This window comes from Monodelphis domestica, chromosome 3, assembly GCF_027887165.1.
Source record: "Monodelphis domestica isolate mMonDom1 chromosome 3, mMonDom1.pri, whole genome shotgun sequence".
Classification (NCBI taxonomy): Eukaryota; Metazoa; Chordata; class Mammalia; order Didelphimorphia; family Didelphidae; genus Monodelphis; species Monodelphis domestica.
The window spans coordinates 205,070,060-205,086,564 of record NC_077229.1 but is presented as its reverse complement, the minus strand read 5'-3'; the positions used below and the strand labels follow the sequence as shown (position 1 = coordinate 205,086,564).

Here is a 16,505-nt window from a genome sequence, read left to right as displayed (position 1 = left end):
CCTCCCTACTAAACTAATGGCCACAAAAGTATAGTCTATCTATATTACCAAAACTTTTATTCATCCAAAATTTAGCCCCCTAATAGATGCCAGCAAAGAGAAATAATTTCAAATATAACAAATTTGGGCAGACTTATAGGATTTTAATAAGGCAAGGGCAATCTCTAGTCATTCCATATAAATTCAGGAAATGGAAGGTCCATGGAACAAAACTATAATTTACGGTCATGAACTATCATGAGAGAAAGCTCTCTGGTGAGTTCTGTAATTTTCTTCTCTCCAAAGGACGGAAATCAGATTTCTGGAGGCAGATTTCCATGGTGGAAAATAAAATATGCTATAGAGATTTACTGTACTGACATGAAGACCACCATAAACCTACCCATCATTTATCATATATGCCTTCTCAGTACTCTGGAATTCCTTTCTTGATATGAAACTGTTCCCCATCCTTTTAAAGCAAAGTGTCAGTTTGAAGATGCAAAGAAGACTTATGCTTTGGAACCAGGGATGTTATGGAGGCATCATCAAGGACCAAGTAGAGAGAGATTAGAACAAACATAGATGTCAACTAAAAGAGAACCAAATTTCATAAGTAAAAAAAGTGTCTAAACCAAAGGCAAGCATTAACACAGTCCTTTCAAGTTTGCAAAGCACTTTATGAATATTATCTCATAATAATGAAAAATATTTGTACAAAAATATTCATAGCTGCACTCTTTGTGGTGGCAAAAAATTGGAAAATTAGTGAGTGTCCCTTGATTGGGGAATGGCTGAACAAATTGTGTTATCTGATGGCAATGGAATACTATTATGCTGAAGAAGTGATGAACTGTAGGATTTCTATATGAACTAGAAAGACCTCCAAGAACTGATGCAGAGTGAAAATAAGCAGAACCAAGAGAACATTGTACACTGAAAGTGAAACACCGTGGAACTATCCAATGTAATGGACTTTACTACTAGTAGCAATAAAATAATCCAGGACATTCCTGAAGGACTTATGAGAAAGAATGCTATCCATATTGAGAGAAAGAACTATGGGAATAGAAACACAAAAGAAAAACTTGTGACTTATTACTTATTTATATGGATATATGATTTGGGGTTTTAGTTCTATGGTAAAAATGAATAATGTGGAAATAAGTAGCAAGTGACAATACTTTTACAACCCAGTGGAATTGCTTATCAGCTCTGGGAGGGGGCAAAGAAGAGGGAAGGGGAAGAAAATAAATCATGTAAATGTGAAAAATATTTTTTTAATTGAATAAAATTAAAATGTCATTTTAAAAATAAATATTATATCACTTTATCCTTCCAACAATCCTGGGAGATAAGAGGTCCTATTGCCATCTTACAGATAAAGTAACTGAGCAGAGATTATATGACTTTTTTCAGGGTCATACAGCTAATGTGTCTAAAGCCAGATTTTAACTCAAATCTTTGTGGCTCCATGTCCAGCATTCTTTTTTTTTTTTAACCCTTACCTTCCATCTTGGAGTCAGTACTGTGTATTAGTTCCAAGGCAGAAGAGTGGTAAGGGTTAGGCAATGGGGATTAAGTGACTTGCCCAGGGTCACACAGCTAGGAAGTGTCTGAGGCCAGATTTGAACCTACGACCTCTCATCTCTAGGCCTGGCTCTCAATCCACTGAACCACCCAGCTGTCCCCCACATGTCCAGCATTCTATTCATTGCACTGACTGGCTTAGTCTAGTGATTCACAGAGAATCAGCAGAGATCTGTGTGACCTGGGGCAAAACACTTAATCCCAACTGCCTAGCCCTGGCCACTCTTCTGTCTTAGAATGGATACTAAGCCAGATGGTAAACATTTTTTAAAAAGAAAACTCTAAAGGCACCTCACCTCACCTCACCTCACCTCACCATTAACTCATACACAACAGCTCTGTCAATCAAGCCTGGGAAGAAACACCTAGCACAGAATTTTGATAACATCGTGTTTGTTAAAAGTTCTATGGACCAATGGCTTAATATAGAATTACTTCCTATTCAAATTTTTCAAAGCATTTTGCCTATAGCAATCCATTGCACTTTTCTAATCCATTTTTTTATATCTTTTTAACCCATATATATCAAGGACCATTGGCTGTGTTGACACCCGATCAAGAATCCTGATCCTAAAATAGTGTAGTTAGCTATATAATCAGCCAGTCATAAACATTTGTTAATAGCTTAGTCCCTGCCCTCAACCAGCTTACAATTTAAAGGGGAAAGACAACACACACAAAGAAGCTAAAAAGCAGAGCTAAGAAAAGGAAAAGTATTCAGTATAGGAAAATGGGATAAATCCAAATGAATGCAGCTGGGTGGGAAATGAAAAGAAGGTGGATTCTTTAAATGGAGGATTTGAGAAGAGCTCTTTTTTCCTCCTTCCAATTAAAGGGGTCTTGGGGCAAAGAGAACTGATAAGAAGTGAGTGTGGAGGGTGATGCAATCTTGCTGGATGATGATGAGGTTCTTCAAGAAGAACCTCTTAATGATGAGGTTCCTAAGGGCATGATTAAGAAAGCATCTAGATGAGATGTATAGGAATTCTTTTGCCTAAGAATCCCCAGAGAAGATTGTCTTGGGCACTTAGAAGGAAGAATCCACCTTGGTAGTTAGCTGTCTTTCCTAACTTGAAGAGGACCAAAATGACATCATTTTGATTCATGCATAAATTAAATTTAAGTGAGGCAGAGCTGTGCAAGTGGTCAATCTTATCTTCCAGTCATCAAAATCCAGTGACAAGATAAAAAGTCAAGACACTGGTGATGGCTTGGGATGCAATGGATGACCTTGACTTCTCCGATGTCTAATCAAGCTTTAAAAACACTGCACAGAGCCCACTTCTGCCAACTTCGATGGCCCTTGGAACAAATTGCTTTCATCTGCCCCTTCTGTTGGGGGACGTCTTCATGTGCCTGGGGTTGAAACCTTCCCTAACTAATTGGTGGGTTTGAGGCCTGTCAATTACCCTCAACCTATTTTAGTCTGCCTAGTTGAGATGAGTTTGTCAGGGAATGGTCACCACTCATGAGACAGATTCTTGGAGCCACAGAAGAGAGTTGGGTGGCAAGCAGACATCAAAGGTAAAGATACAACCTTAAAAAGGGCTTGGCAAACCCTCATGTCAGAGGTACAGGTCTTCTCTGAACACCCCCATATGCCTCACACAATATGATGTATAGTATTATTAAAACTGTAAGGTAGTTTACCTTATGGAATCCTCAATCTCCCACTTCACAGTGTCATAAAACCCAGGAGAGCATTAGCCCTATAGCAAAGGGGTGTATGTGTGTTCAAAAAGGTCAGGGCTGCATACCTTTCTCATCCCATGAGATTCTTCTCCATGTCATAGTCTTCAAACATTTGCTATCTGATTTAGGTTTCTACCCCAAAAGTTAAGATTGTAAAAACTCTATGTCATATTTAGCACTGAGTCTCAGTAATTGAGCCTTGAACACAGGCATCCTAATTCTAAGGCTAGACATTTCCCACTATACCATTTATTTCCAACCTTTTCTTCATTCATCAAGCACTACACACTTGCTCCTCTGCTCTTTATACCACACTGATCTGGGGGGCTTGACTTTTTACTTAGAAAATTGAGATCAAAGTGAGCCCTTCCCATTCTCTTCATCTCAAAACCTGTACCATCTGCCACTGTGTCCTCCTTTCCCCAGTGTCTAGCAAAGGGGTGTCCCTTCTATTTGCCATGCCCAAGTCCGGTACTTAAAAATACTTTTGTTATGATTCTATCATACACCCCCCTCAAGCTCTAAGACTTCCTTTTATAATCCAAACTCTTAGGAAAAACGCATTATACAGTCACTTCCTCCATTACCTCTCCTCTCACTCCTTTTTCAGTCCAGTTTCCAACATCATCATGCCACTGAAACTGCTCTATTATTCAGTTACCAGTGATCTCTTAATTGCTAAATCTGATAGGCTTCTTGGTCATCACTCTTCTTGATCTATCTGCTACAGCTGACATTTCTATCCACCCTTTTCTGACTGGATTCTGTGACACTCTTCTGCTCTGCCTCTTCAGTATCCTTTGTTGGCTCATTATCAACATCATACTAAAAATTGTGGGTGTTCTCCATGGTTCTCCTTCCCCTCTATATTGAACTTTTTGGTAACAATGGCTTTATCACCTTTATATAGATGACTCCCAGATTTTTATTTCTAGGCCATCTCTCCCCTAAGCTTCATTCCTGAATTACCTACTGCCTGTTAAAAATTAATGTCCTAGAGACATCTCAAAATCGGCATTTCCAAAACTTGCCTTTATCCTTAAACCCTCCCCTCTTCCAAACTTTTCTATTTCTGTCAAAGGCAAGTTGTGAAATCTTGCTATTCCTATCTACTTCCATAACTCTCTTCCAAATTTCCATCTCAGGTTTGCAATCTCAGCAATATTCTGTATTTCAAAACATGAAGCCTTTCCTGATTGATTGCCCATTATCAGTGCCCTCCCTTTCTAACCTCCTTGTATTTAACTGCTTTCTATATTTGGATTTACTAATTTTACATTAATGCCATATTTTTAAATGTACTTATCTCCCTCACTAAAATGAAACTTGTAATGAAAGTGTGTTCCATTCTTTGTACTTGTATCTATAGTGTCTAAATCAGTTCTTGGTAAGAAGTAAGCATTTAATAAATACTTATTGACTTTGGATAATTACTTCTATTGGTATGAGTTTCCTATTCATAAAATTAGGGGTTTGGACACACGATCCTAACATTGCTTTCAGTTCTTTCTAATAATTAAAATAGCCATAGCTATGTTATGTTAATATCTTCCAACTCTATATAATAAATTTCTATGTAAATTTCTATCTTCATAACAGATTTAGACTATAAATTACAAAAAAGAGAATAGAATTTAAAATTTTTAACTTTGGACCATGAAGCTAATTACAATCTAGAAATCCCATAATTTCAACCATGCACTTTAATTCCTTTCTTTTTTTTTCACAGAACATAAGTTTCTCACTTTGATAACATAAATGAATCTTAATGAAGTATTAGATAGCTTCCTTCTGTTACTTGGAACTGTGATACCCTTTGCTCAACTTATTAAGAGTTCCTATGGGCAAAAATTTCATCATTTTGTGGCAAATCTAGTGATAAACAAGCGATTTACCAAGATTGGCTCTTGGAAAACAAGAATCATATATTTAATGCATTTCCAGCCTGCTAGATTCGCTAGAAAAGGCTCACATCATGAGAAAGCAAGAGTAGAGCTTTAGTGAAGATATTAATGGTACAAGGTAAATAGCTATAAATAAGCAATGATAATATGAGAAGACAGATTTTTGGGGGGGTTTGCTTTGTTTTTAAAATTCTTACTTTCTTTATTAGTATCAAATCTAATACTGCCATAGAATTAGAGTGGCAAGGGTTAGGCATTTGGTATTAAGTGACTTGCCCAGGATCACATAGCTGATGTGGTCACATTTGAATCCAGGTCCTCCTGACTCCAGACTTGGCACTCTACCCACTGCATTACCTAGCTGCTCTGTGATATTTGTTTTAAAGTGTTTAATAGTCTTAACGAATCCGAGTCAAAAACTAATACCACCACCAAAGGACCTACCTTGAACCAACATATTTTTAGCAGCTCTTTTTGTAGTGGCAAAGAATTTGAAACTGAAATGGTGTCCATCATTTGGATGAACATTTCCTTAAGGAAATAAATGGACTAAATGGAAATGGAGAAAAAGAAAGAATGGAAGAAAGAAAGAATGGAAGAAAGAAAGAAAGAAAGAAAGAAAGAAAGAAAGAAAGAAAGAAAGAAAGAAAGAAAGAAAGAAAGAAAGAAAGAAAGAAAGAAAGAAAGAAAGAAAGGGAAGGAAGGAAGGAAGGAAGGAAGGAAGGAAGGAAGGAAGGAAGGAAGGAAGGAAGGAAGGAAGGAAGGAAGGAAGGAAGGAAGGAAGGAAGGAAGGAAGGGAAAGAGAAAAAGAGAAAGAAAAAGAAAGAAAAGAAAGGAAGGAAGGAAGGAAGGAAGGAAGGAAGGAAGGAAGGAAGGAAGGAAGGAAGGAAGGAAGGAAGGAAGGAAGGAAGGAAGGAAGGAAGGAAGGAAGAGCAATGAAGAAAACAATTCTTTAAAGAGTAGAATTGGCCAAATGTAAAAAGAAACACAAAAACCCAAGGAAGAAAATAATTCTCTGAAAATCAGAACTGGACAAACAGAAGTTAATGAAACTATAAAATATCAGGAAAATAGGAAGGGCGTGGAAATAGATCCAGGAGAAAAGAATCATTGGAATACTAGGAAGCCACAGTCAGAAAAAATAGCTTGGACACTATATTACATGGAATCATCAAGGAAAACTGCCCTGATATGCTCAAACAAGAGGGAAAAAAAGAAATCGAGAGAATCCATTGGCTTACTTCCCGAGACACCAAAATATTGTAGCCAAATCCCACAATTCCCAACGGAAGGAAAAAAGTACAAGCTGCCAGAAGGAAGCAATGCAAATATTGGAGAGCCACAAAAGGATTACATAGAACCTAGCAGCTTCTACATTAAAGACCTGGAAGGCAGGGAATATGATATTCTGAAAGGCAAAGGATCTAGGTCTGTAATTTAGAATTACATATACAGGAAAACTAAGCATAATCCTCTAGGGGGGGAAATTGATGTTTAATGAAATAAAGGAATTTCCCTTTCTTGACCAAAAAATAAAGCCAAAAAGAAAATTCTAGAGCAAATTCAAAACTCAAGCATAAAAAGGTAAAGTGAAAATTTAAGGGTTTTGATAAGGTTGAAATGAGTGCATTACTACCTAGAAAGGTGATAACTAAAATAATTAAGATAGCTATGATACTTGGAAAAAGAAGTTAAATAAGATGAGCTAATATAAAAAAGGGGGGTGGGAAAGAGGAACACGAACAAAGAAAAAAGGAAAGCAAGAAAGGGGTAAACTACCTTTCATTTAGAGGCACATCAGTGGCAAAAAGAGTAGAGGCAAAGATGTGAGGGAGAGGTGACTATTGAGACTTTACTCTTATTGGAACTAACTCAAAATGAGAATAACGCCCATAATCAGCTATCAAAACCTACCTTACAAGAAGGAGGTAGGAGGTTAAGGAGAATAAGGGAGTATGGGAGTGGGAGAAGTGGACAAAAAGGAGGGTGACTTGGGAGATAGCAAACTATACTATAAAGTGGTAATCTCTAAAACAATCTAGTACTGGCTAAGAAATAGAGTGGTAGATTGATTAATTAATCAACACATGAATGTTAAATGTCCATAGCAACTTGGAGTTTGAAAAACCCAAAGATCCAAGCTTTAGGAGAAAGAATTCACTATTTAACAAAAACTGCTAGGATAAATAGGAAACACATATAACAGAGATCAGGCATGGGCCAACATCTCACACAAATCAAAATGAACTATTAACTTGAAATATGGAAACCCCAAGTTTGCCCCCTCCCTTGGGAACTTACCTTAAGGGAAGTCCCAGACTGACTTTGTTTTAGACTGAAAAATAAACCTTAAAGTACTTAATGATTCCAGTTTAGATGGGACTAGTAGACACAATCAAATGTTAAGTACCCTTTTTGTCCTAGAAATTTCCCCTCATTGTATCAGAGACCCATTCCCAAGAAGTCCGACCTGTGCAGGAAACATCTTTTTTGTATCTACTGTAGTAGACCACTCCCTGATACCCCAGTCTCAGGCTATAGCCTCTTTCCCAAGCCTCTTTACAATCTGTCAGTGTATGTTTGCTATGCTTAATTCCCCAAAAGATATAAAATCCCTATATTCTATTATTCTTTAGAGAATCATCTAGCACAGTGATCCTCTCAGAGACACTGTCCCCAGAGATCCCAGGGTTCGACTCTGTGTGGTGGCCAATTATTTAAGGACCTGTCTCTTTCCTGATTAAAAACTTGGTTTTGCTAACTACTTTAGTGTTTTTCCAAGTTGACAGAACACTTGATTGAGAAATAAAGAGTGACACCATAAACAAATTAGCGGAACATGGAAAACTTTACCTGTAAGAGTTATGGATAAAGGAAGAATTTATGATCAAACAAGATACAGAGAACATTACAAAAAACAAAATAGATAATTTTGATTACATGTAGTCAAAATGGTTTTGTACAAATAAAATCAATGTGACCAAAATTAGAAGGGAAACAACAAAACTGGGAAAAATTTAAAGCAAGCATAATTCTGACAAAAACCTCATTTCTCAAATAATATAGAGAACTGAGTCAAATGTGTAAGAATACAAAGCATTCCCCAACTGCAAAATAGTCATAGGATATAAATAGGCAGTTCTTAGGGAAGAAATTAAAACTATTCATAGTCATATTATAATGATTATATTGTGAATTTGACACTGGTGTTACTTTAAGGCTAATTAAAGATGGTCAAAAAGGAACTTGTTATGGATAATTCAAATCACTACTGATTAGAGAAATACAAAACAACTCTGAGATCACACCTATCAGATTAACTAACTTGACCAAAAAGGAAAATGGTCAGTGTTGGAGAGGAATGTGGGAAAATTGGGGCACTAATAATACTGTTGGTGGAACTATAAACTGATTCAACTATTCTGAAGAGAAATAAATGGAACCAGGCTCCAAGGACCTCAAAACTATAACACTTTTCTTTTTGACTTGGCAATATCACTACTGTGTCTGAATCCCAAAGAGATCAGAGATAAGGGGAAAGGATCTATCTATCTGTACCAAAATATTCTAGCATTTTTATATTTTTATAGTGACAAAGAAGGGTTGTCCATCACTTCAGGAATTGATGAGCAAGTTGTGATATATGGTTGTAATGCAATACTATTATGCCATAAAGAACGATGAGTTCAGAAAAACCTAGACTCAAATGAACTGATGCAAAGTGAAGTGAGGAGAACCAGGAGAACAATATATACCATATGTAACCCAAATATTATATGATGATCAACTGTGAACGACTGAACCATTATCAGCAAAGGAAATCTCCAAGATAACCAAAAAGGGCTCAATGATGAAAATGCTATCCACAGGAACTGTTGGAATCTGCGTGCAGATCAAACCATGTCATCTTTCACTATGTTTCCTTCATGAGATTTCTATTGTATGTGTGATGTGTTTTCTCTCATTACAGGAGCAATATGGAAAAATGTATTACATGAAAGTATGGGTATAACATATCAGACTGGGGAGAGAGAAAATCTGAATTTTAAAATACCAAAACAATTGTCAAAAAGTGTTTCTACAAGTAACAGAAAAAATAAAAAATAAAATAAACTGTTTCCACATGTAACTGAAAAAATTAAAATAAAAACTAATATTAGACAATTACTCATTAAGTACCTTTAATGGACCAGGCATTATATTCTGTTGCTATATATACAATTAAACATCTAACTGCAAGGAATTTACATTTTAATGGGGAAGATAACATAAATACAATTATTTAAGATATAAAATATACATATAAAGCAAATAAAATATATTCAAATGTCAAGCAGTTTTTGAGGGAGGGCATTAAATGGAGTTGAAAGGATTCATGTATAAGATACAAAAGGAAAAAGAAGGAAAAAAGATTCTGAGGTGGATAACTTGGGAGTGTTTGAAAGCAATAGAGAAGGAGAATTTGAAGACTTCAGAACTGAAAGGATGAGTGTGGATGCAATGTATTAAGAGAAGGTAGGAGGGGAGGGGATAAAGTGACCATGTAGAAGAGACTTTGGCAAGGCATCTTTTTTTTTTTTAAACCCTTACCTTCCGTCTTGGAGTCAATACTGTGTATTGGCTCCAAGGCAGAAGAGTGGTAAGGGCTAGGCAATGGGGGTCAAGTGACTTGCCCAGGGTCACACGGCTGGGAAGTGTCTGAGGCCAGATTTGAACCTAGGACCTCCCGTCTCTAGGGCTAGCTCTCAATCCACTGAGCTATCCAGCTGCCCCCGCAAGGCATCTTTACTGAAGACTAGGGAAAAATACAGGACAGAAAATGTTAAAGTAAGGATCTTGAGCTAAAGAGGAGAGCTCAATTTTAATGGCAAAATCTTTAATTAAGTATAAGACAAGCCTAAACATCTATTTGATTTTATTTTCATTTGGGTTAGATTAAATTTAAATTCAATTAGACAAATACTGAGTCTTTAAATTACTGAAACAAAAAGGATCATTACTGTAAAGGGACCCAAGCCTTTATAAAGTTGCTCACTGAAAAGTCTTTACAGTTTGGTCTATTTTTAAAAAATGTTTTATTCATTTTAATAAACCAAGATTCTTTTTTCATTCTCCCACTCTAACTTCTCCTCCCCCTCCCAAATTGAGAACATAAGAAAAACAAAATCCATTATAAACATGTATAAGTCAATTAAAATAATTTCCACATTGGTCATATAAAAAAAAATCTACATTCTATATCCTTCATCTATCAGGAGTTGGGTAGTATATTGTATCATTAGTCTTCTGGAACTTTGGTTGGTCATTATGCTCATAAAAGTTTATCATATTTCTTTTTATATGTATTTTGTTTTATTAATGAAATACATTTTCATCCTATCCCTTTCAAAACAAAAATACCACTAATTTTCCTCCCCATCCTATCTCCAACAATCTTTTCTGCCATTCTGTACTTTATTTCAAAATCCACAGCCCAGTGACTATCTTGAAGTATGTTCATTAGGCAGCCATCTCTAAACCAATTTCATGTAGTGATTCTGTCAAGCCATTTTTGTGAAAACAGTAGAAGGGGTAAGGAAGGAAAGAAGCTCTGTCCATGGCTACTTTAGGGCTTTGTCTACTAGCTCATAGGCCAGCTCTATCTACTCTGCATCTGTACAAGTAGAGATAAACTCTTCTCTAGCATAAACATTAGGCAGGTATCTTTGCAACCCTCAGAACTCTTCTGGGATAGAAAATCCCCAATATTTCTTACATACAACCTGTACAATGTGAAGCTTGGGCAGCAGGTTGCAATCAGCCAATGTGAGTTCATCACCATCCAGAAATCTTCTGTGGGAGACACCCTCATCTTCTGCACTTGTTTCATCAATTTCCTTAGGAAGTGGTGATGTCAGATAGTTGTCCAGAACCTTTAGGGCTTCCAAGTTGGCATTGAGCGCTCGGTTTGAATTCTTGATACAGGCAGGAAATTTGGCAAAGACATCCAAGCTAGCTGTGTTGGATTCTGGGTTCTTAACTGCCAGCTTCAGGTACCTAGAAGAGGCTCAGCATCGCCTCCAGAAACTCTTCAATCTTAGTAGTGTCCATGTGCACTTCTGTGCATACAGTAAAAATGGGAGCTGACCTCCAGGATGCAACTTCTGCACTCTCTCTGTTCTCCTGCAGTAGGAACCCAATCATGAGGGGAAAAAGGAGGTAAGCTTAGGTTTGTCAGAAAATCAAGGCTTAGGATGGGTAAGAAACTCGACAAAGAACTTGACCCGTGGCTGCTACTCATCATAATTCTATACCATAACTAGTTCATTCTCCAATTTATGGACCACCTGCTCAAATTTTCATTTTTGCCATTTTAAAAAGAACTATATTTTTGTATATTTTTAGTTAGTTTGTTTTGCTTTAGGATTAATCTCTTCCCTTAATCTACCCTGTAATTCTTCCTCTACTCCCTTTTCTCTCCTTCATTTCTATATCCAACTCTGTATATGTATGTATGTGTAATATATATGTATTTCTTCCTTTCTTTTACCAGTTCAGATGAAACTTTCACATTAGCAGACACTGTTCTGTCCTATTTCTATAGATGTCACACTGATTATTTGAGATAATTTCCCTTAACATTCCTTTCGCTTTCCTCCATCATTATTCTTCCCCTTTCCATTCTTGGCTTAAGATGATCAAGACAAAACAGAACCAGGTCCAGTCTCATCTATTTGGATTTCCTCTGTGAATCTTGATAATGACAGGGTTCAGAGGGAACACATGTATAATATATTAGAAGATAAGCAGTTTATCATCTTTGTTCATACTTTTATCATTGCTCATTTATATTACCTTTTTTTCCTTTTCATTCCTATGTTTGAACTTCAAAGTTTCTTCAGAGCTCTAGGCTTTTCATCAGGAATGCTTATAAGTTATCTATTTCAGTAAAGATCCATTTTTCCCTGTGGCATTATACTTTGCTATAAACCTACATCTTTGCCTTCTGGAATATAATATTCCAGTCTTTTCATGATAGTGATGGCTGCTAAAAGTATATAATCCTTACTGGGCAATGACTCCCTGGTACTTGAATTCTTTCTTTCTGGCTGCTTGTAATATTATTTTCTTTGACCAGGGGTGTTCTGTATTTTGGCTATAATGTTCCTAGGAATTTTTTTTGTTATAATATTCAGATAGTTCAATGATTCCTAAATTTTTCCCCTTGATCTGCTTCCTAGATAAGTTATTTTGCTATGAAATAGATACCTTAAATTTCTCCTATATTTCCCCCCTATCTTTTGTAAAGATGAGATTGCAACACAAAAGAGATTTGGAAGAAAAAGCAAGAAAGTTGGAATTCGGTAAACTGCCAATCAACCAGGTGGAGACAAAATTCCAATAGAATCTTGGACAGGGGGCAGTTGGGAAGCCCAGAAGCTTGAACTGACTTCTTTTTTCCTCTTGACTGCTGGAAGGAAGCAGGAAAACCAATTCCTCTCTTGGTCAATGATTATTTATCTGACTCAGCTAATGTATCGATAAAGCCAGCAGGATGTTCATCTTTTTCTTGGGTTAATCTGTCAAATTTGCTCCAAGCATTTGGAACAAAAATATTTTATTGCTTGCAGAAGGTCTTCCCTGAACTTTCTCAGATAATAAGCTAGACTGGTGGGATTGGCAAAATCAAAATCCTCCCTTTCCTCCTCCTCTGTGGGCCAACTGGTCAGGGAACTGTCTTTTCTGGTCTTCTCTATGAATTGCCTGTATTCATGTGGGTTAAATAATTCAGACAAAAGAAAATTTCAATCTTGAAAATTGGGCTCAAATATTTTGAAGGCCCTTTTCAGCTCCTTTAAAGCATGGTAAGGCTCACTTAGAAATTTTGGAAACCTCCTTTTTATGGCATCCAATTCCTGGGTGGAAAATTGTTTATATATCTTAGAATGGACCACACCAGCAGATTCAGAAATCTTAGCTATATCTCTAAGTGTCAAGATCTTTTCCATGTCTGTGTCTTCTTTGACTTTTCCCTCAGCCCCTTATTATTCTTATCTTTGGATTTCTTGTCCTTATCCTAAATTTCTTTTTCCTTCAGCCCTGTTGTCTTTTCCCCACTTCCATCCTGAGTCTGTCCTTGTCCTGTTTCTGGAGATATTCTTCACACATTTTTCTAATCATTTGTTCCAAGGTTAGTATCCACCACAAGAATCTGGGCTGACTTTTTGGGTGTTATGAATTTTATGAGGTTTCTTGTATATGTAATAGTCTGAATTGCAGCCACAGCAAATACATAAATCTGAATTATAATCTGCCATACCACTGAGTTGGTAGTAAATGGCATGGTTGTAATAAAAGCAGTCGTATTTTCTATTATCCCTATAGTGTCTATTACTATGCCAGTTATAGCACTGTACAAAATGGTATACATCCAATAACAGGTGATAGCAGCCAATACTAATAGTCCACATATGATTTGTAACAGCATCTTCTTCCCTTCAATGTATTTCTCTCAGCCTGGGACGGGTAAGATTTTTCCCAGGGTGCCAATTGTAATAGATGCTAATATTAGGAGATTTATAGTAATAGGACAGGGACACAAGGAAGCTAGCTAAAGGAAAGGCTGGATCGTACAGTCCTTCCCACACACCACTTTCTGTCCCCTTCCCAACTGATCCAAGTGCTCTTCTCAGGAATGGTAAGCTTGAAGGGTTTCCCCAATAACTAATTCCATAATTTAGATCCTTTTAACTAAGGGCGTTTTATTCTTTAAGGTAGAGGAGGTAAAGAGGAAAATAGGTTTCCCTAACTTCCTATGATTTCTTGTTGATTGAAGATTTTCACAATGTGTTCAATTTGAGAAATAAGGTTATTTTCTCTATGGGGAGATATTGATAGCAATGCTGACAGAGATTCTTCAGAGCTAAGCTCCAAATCTTCTTAGTACTCAGTCAGATAAGTAATCATTAACCAAGAGAGGAATTGGTTTTCCCGCTTCCTTCCAACAGTCAGAGGAAAAAAGAAGTCAGTTCAAGCTGCTGGGCTTCCCAACTGCCCCCTGTCCAAGATTCTATTGGAATCTTGTCTCCACCTGGTTGATTGGCAGTTCACCAAATTCCAACTCTTGTTTTTTCTTCCAAATATCTTTTATGTTGCAATCTCATCTTTACACTTTAGACTTCAACATTTCTCATTGCCTCATAAAGTTACTGGCTTCTATTTGGCCCCTTCTAATATTAAGAGACTGTTGCCTGGATAAGGTTTTCTACCTTTTCCACCAAGTTTTGAATTCTCTTTCCCTTGGCCTTAATATTACATCTGGGCTCTGCTAAATGTCTAGACAAAGTCTCAGCTGTTCTTATTGCTTTCTTCTTGGGGCATCATCCAAGATCTCAGGAATAGGCTGGGGATTTAAAAGCTTTCAGTGCTCTGAGTGATCAGAGTAAAGTTAGTCTGGGGAAAGGAAGATTGCTACAGAACACTGTCCTATCAGACAGCTAGGAAGCTTTATTGATTCAAAGTGGCAAAGTAGATTTTTCTTTGGTCTGGAATTCTTGCGTTGGTGTGAAACCCTGCTCTATGTGTAGGGTGTAAGCTATACCACTGTTGCTCCTGGCTTCTGAACTTCCTCTTCTATCACTACACTGGCTCAAGATCTCTCCTATTTCCCTTCCCACTTCTCTTTGGATTTGTGACCTGAATTTGAGTTAGTAGGCAACAAAGCTGTCAGTTCATATCTGTGAAATAGTATGGGACTGGGACTGCCTCCAACATTGATCTGGAACTACCTCTCCTCCTGGTGCATGGCTTCTCCCCGAGTGCTGGGGTGCTTCTCTACTGTTTCCATTCCCCAATGTCTACAGATTTCTGTGTCTTTCATCTTATGCCAAGCTAAGCAACAAATGAAACACTGATTTTTTTTTTAACATTTCCTTATGTTATAATCTGGTGAACCGTCTGCATCTGTTTGCAGGAGTTTGTAGAGGGGAGCTCACTGCCCAGCTTCCTAACACTACACCATCTTAACTCCACAATCTCTATAATTTTAGAGTCTTAAGACTCTATACCACTGGGCCATTTAACAAGTCAAATCTAAGACCTTTTCAGTTCTGCTACCATTAAAGTAATGTTTAAAACAGCTATGTCTAGAGTCTAGTTTGTCTCCTGTAGAAAAAAGGTCTTAAGATACAAATCCATATCAGCTTGGCTAGGCCATAAATTTTTAAACAAAAAAAGTAAGATTTCTTTGAGGGTTCTCGTAATAAAATCAGTGAAAGATGAAACTACGAACTTACTATACCCAGTTCCGTGCTTTAGTAGAATAAGCTGTATATCAAAACTCCTTCCTGTGTGTTTCTAAGTTTGGAATAATTTCTTCAACCTGTCTCTTCACCTTCACATTATATTATACAACTATGATCAAATGGAATTCTTAAGGACTAAACTACTCTGAACAATTTATTTTTCAATTAAACTGAGCTTTTAATTTTAATCCTTCAATCAACAATCATTTAAGTATCTACTATGTGCCAAGCATGGTGATGGGCAGGATAGATACAAAGAATGAAATGATCTCTTCTGTCATGGGGCTTACATCCTTATGGTGAAGACCAAAAGTACAAATATAAGAAATATGATGAACAACAAAAAATTACAAAATAGTGAAGGTAGTTGGGGAGGCAGGGCACTAGCAATCAGAATCAAGAAAGGCTGCATGTAGATAGAGATTCCTGAGGTTATCTTGAATGAGGAAGGTGAGGAAGCAATAACATTATGAGCATGGGGAATAGCTCGTACAAAAACTAAAAAGCATGAAATGAAGTGCCTTGTATGAAGTACGGTTTAGACAACTTTTTTTTTTCTAAGAGGATAGCTAAGAAAGCAAGGAGAGATAGGAAGATAGTGGAATAAGATATTCTTGACTAGTGAATTTTAAGGCTTGTGAAAATCTGGCCATATTTGAAATCAATAGGGAAAGAATTGAAGTCAGGGAGAAAGTAAAGCTGAGGAGAGACAAAGGTACAAATGTGCTCAGAGAGAAGCATAGGGAGTCAGAGACCCACAAAGATAGATATTCATAGATATAGACACACACATGCAAAGACACATATGAATCTTGACAGACAGACAGAGGCACACACAGATCCTCTGAGACAGATAGAAAGGCACAGAGATTTATCTAGAGAACAAAGAGAAACATACAGAAAGAGGCATACCCAGACACACACGGTTTTGAAATCAGAACAAAGGTTCTGATCATGAAGGTCTGGTACTGGAATGAAGGTTGCTTAGGGAGAGATGGAATAGGAAATTATTGTCAGATAGAGTAATGTCAATTTCTGATGAATGAAGCTGAACATG

At 37.0% G+C, this 16,505-nt stretch overlaps 1 protein-coding gene and 1 pseudogene across 1 annotated transcript in view; both read right to left on the bottom strand.

Annotated features, from left to right (window-relative positions):
- SMIM13 (small integral membrane protein 13) overlaps nucleotides 1–16,505 on the bottom strand; it is a 46,531-nt gene that overhangs the window by 12,286 nt on the left and 17,740 nt on the right. The window lies entirely within an intron of this gene.
- On the bottom strand, nucleotides 6,078–15,024 carry LOC100617730 (chloride intracellular channel protein 1-like; annotated as a pseudogene).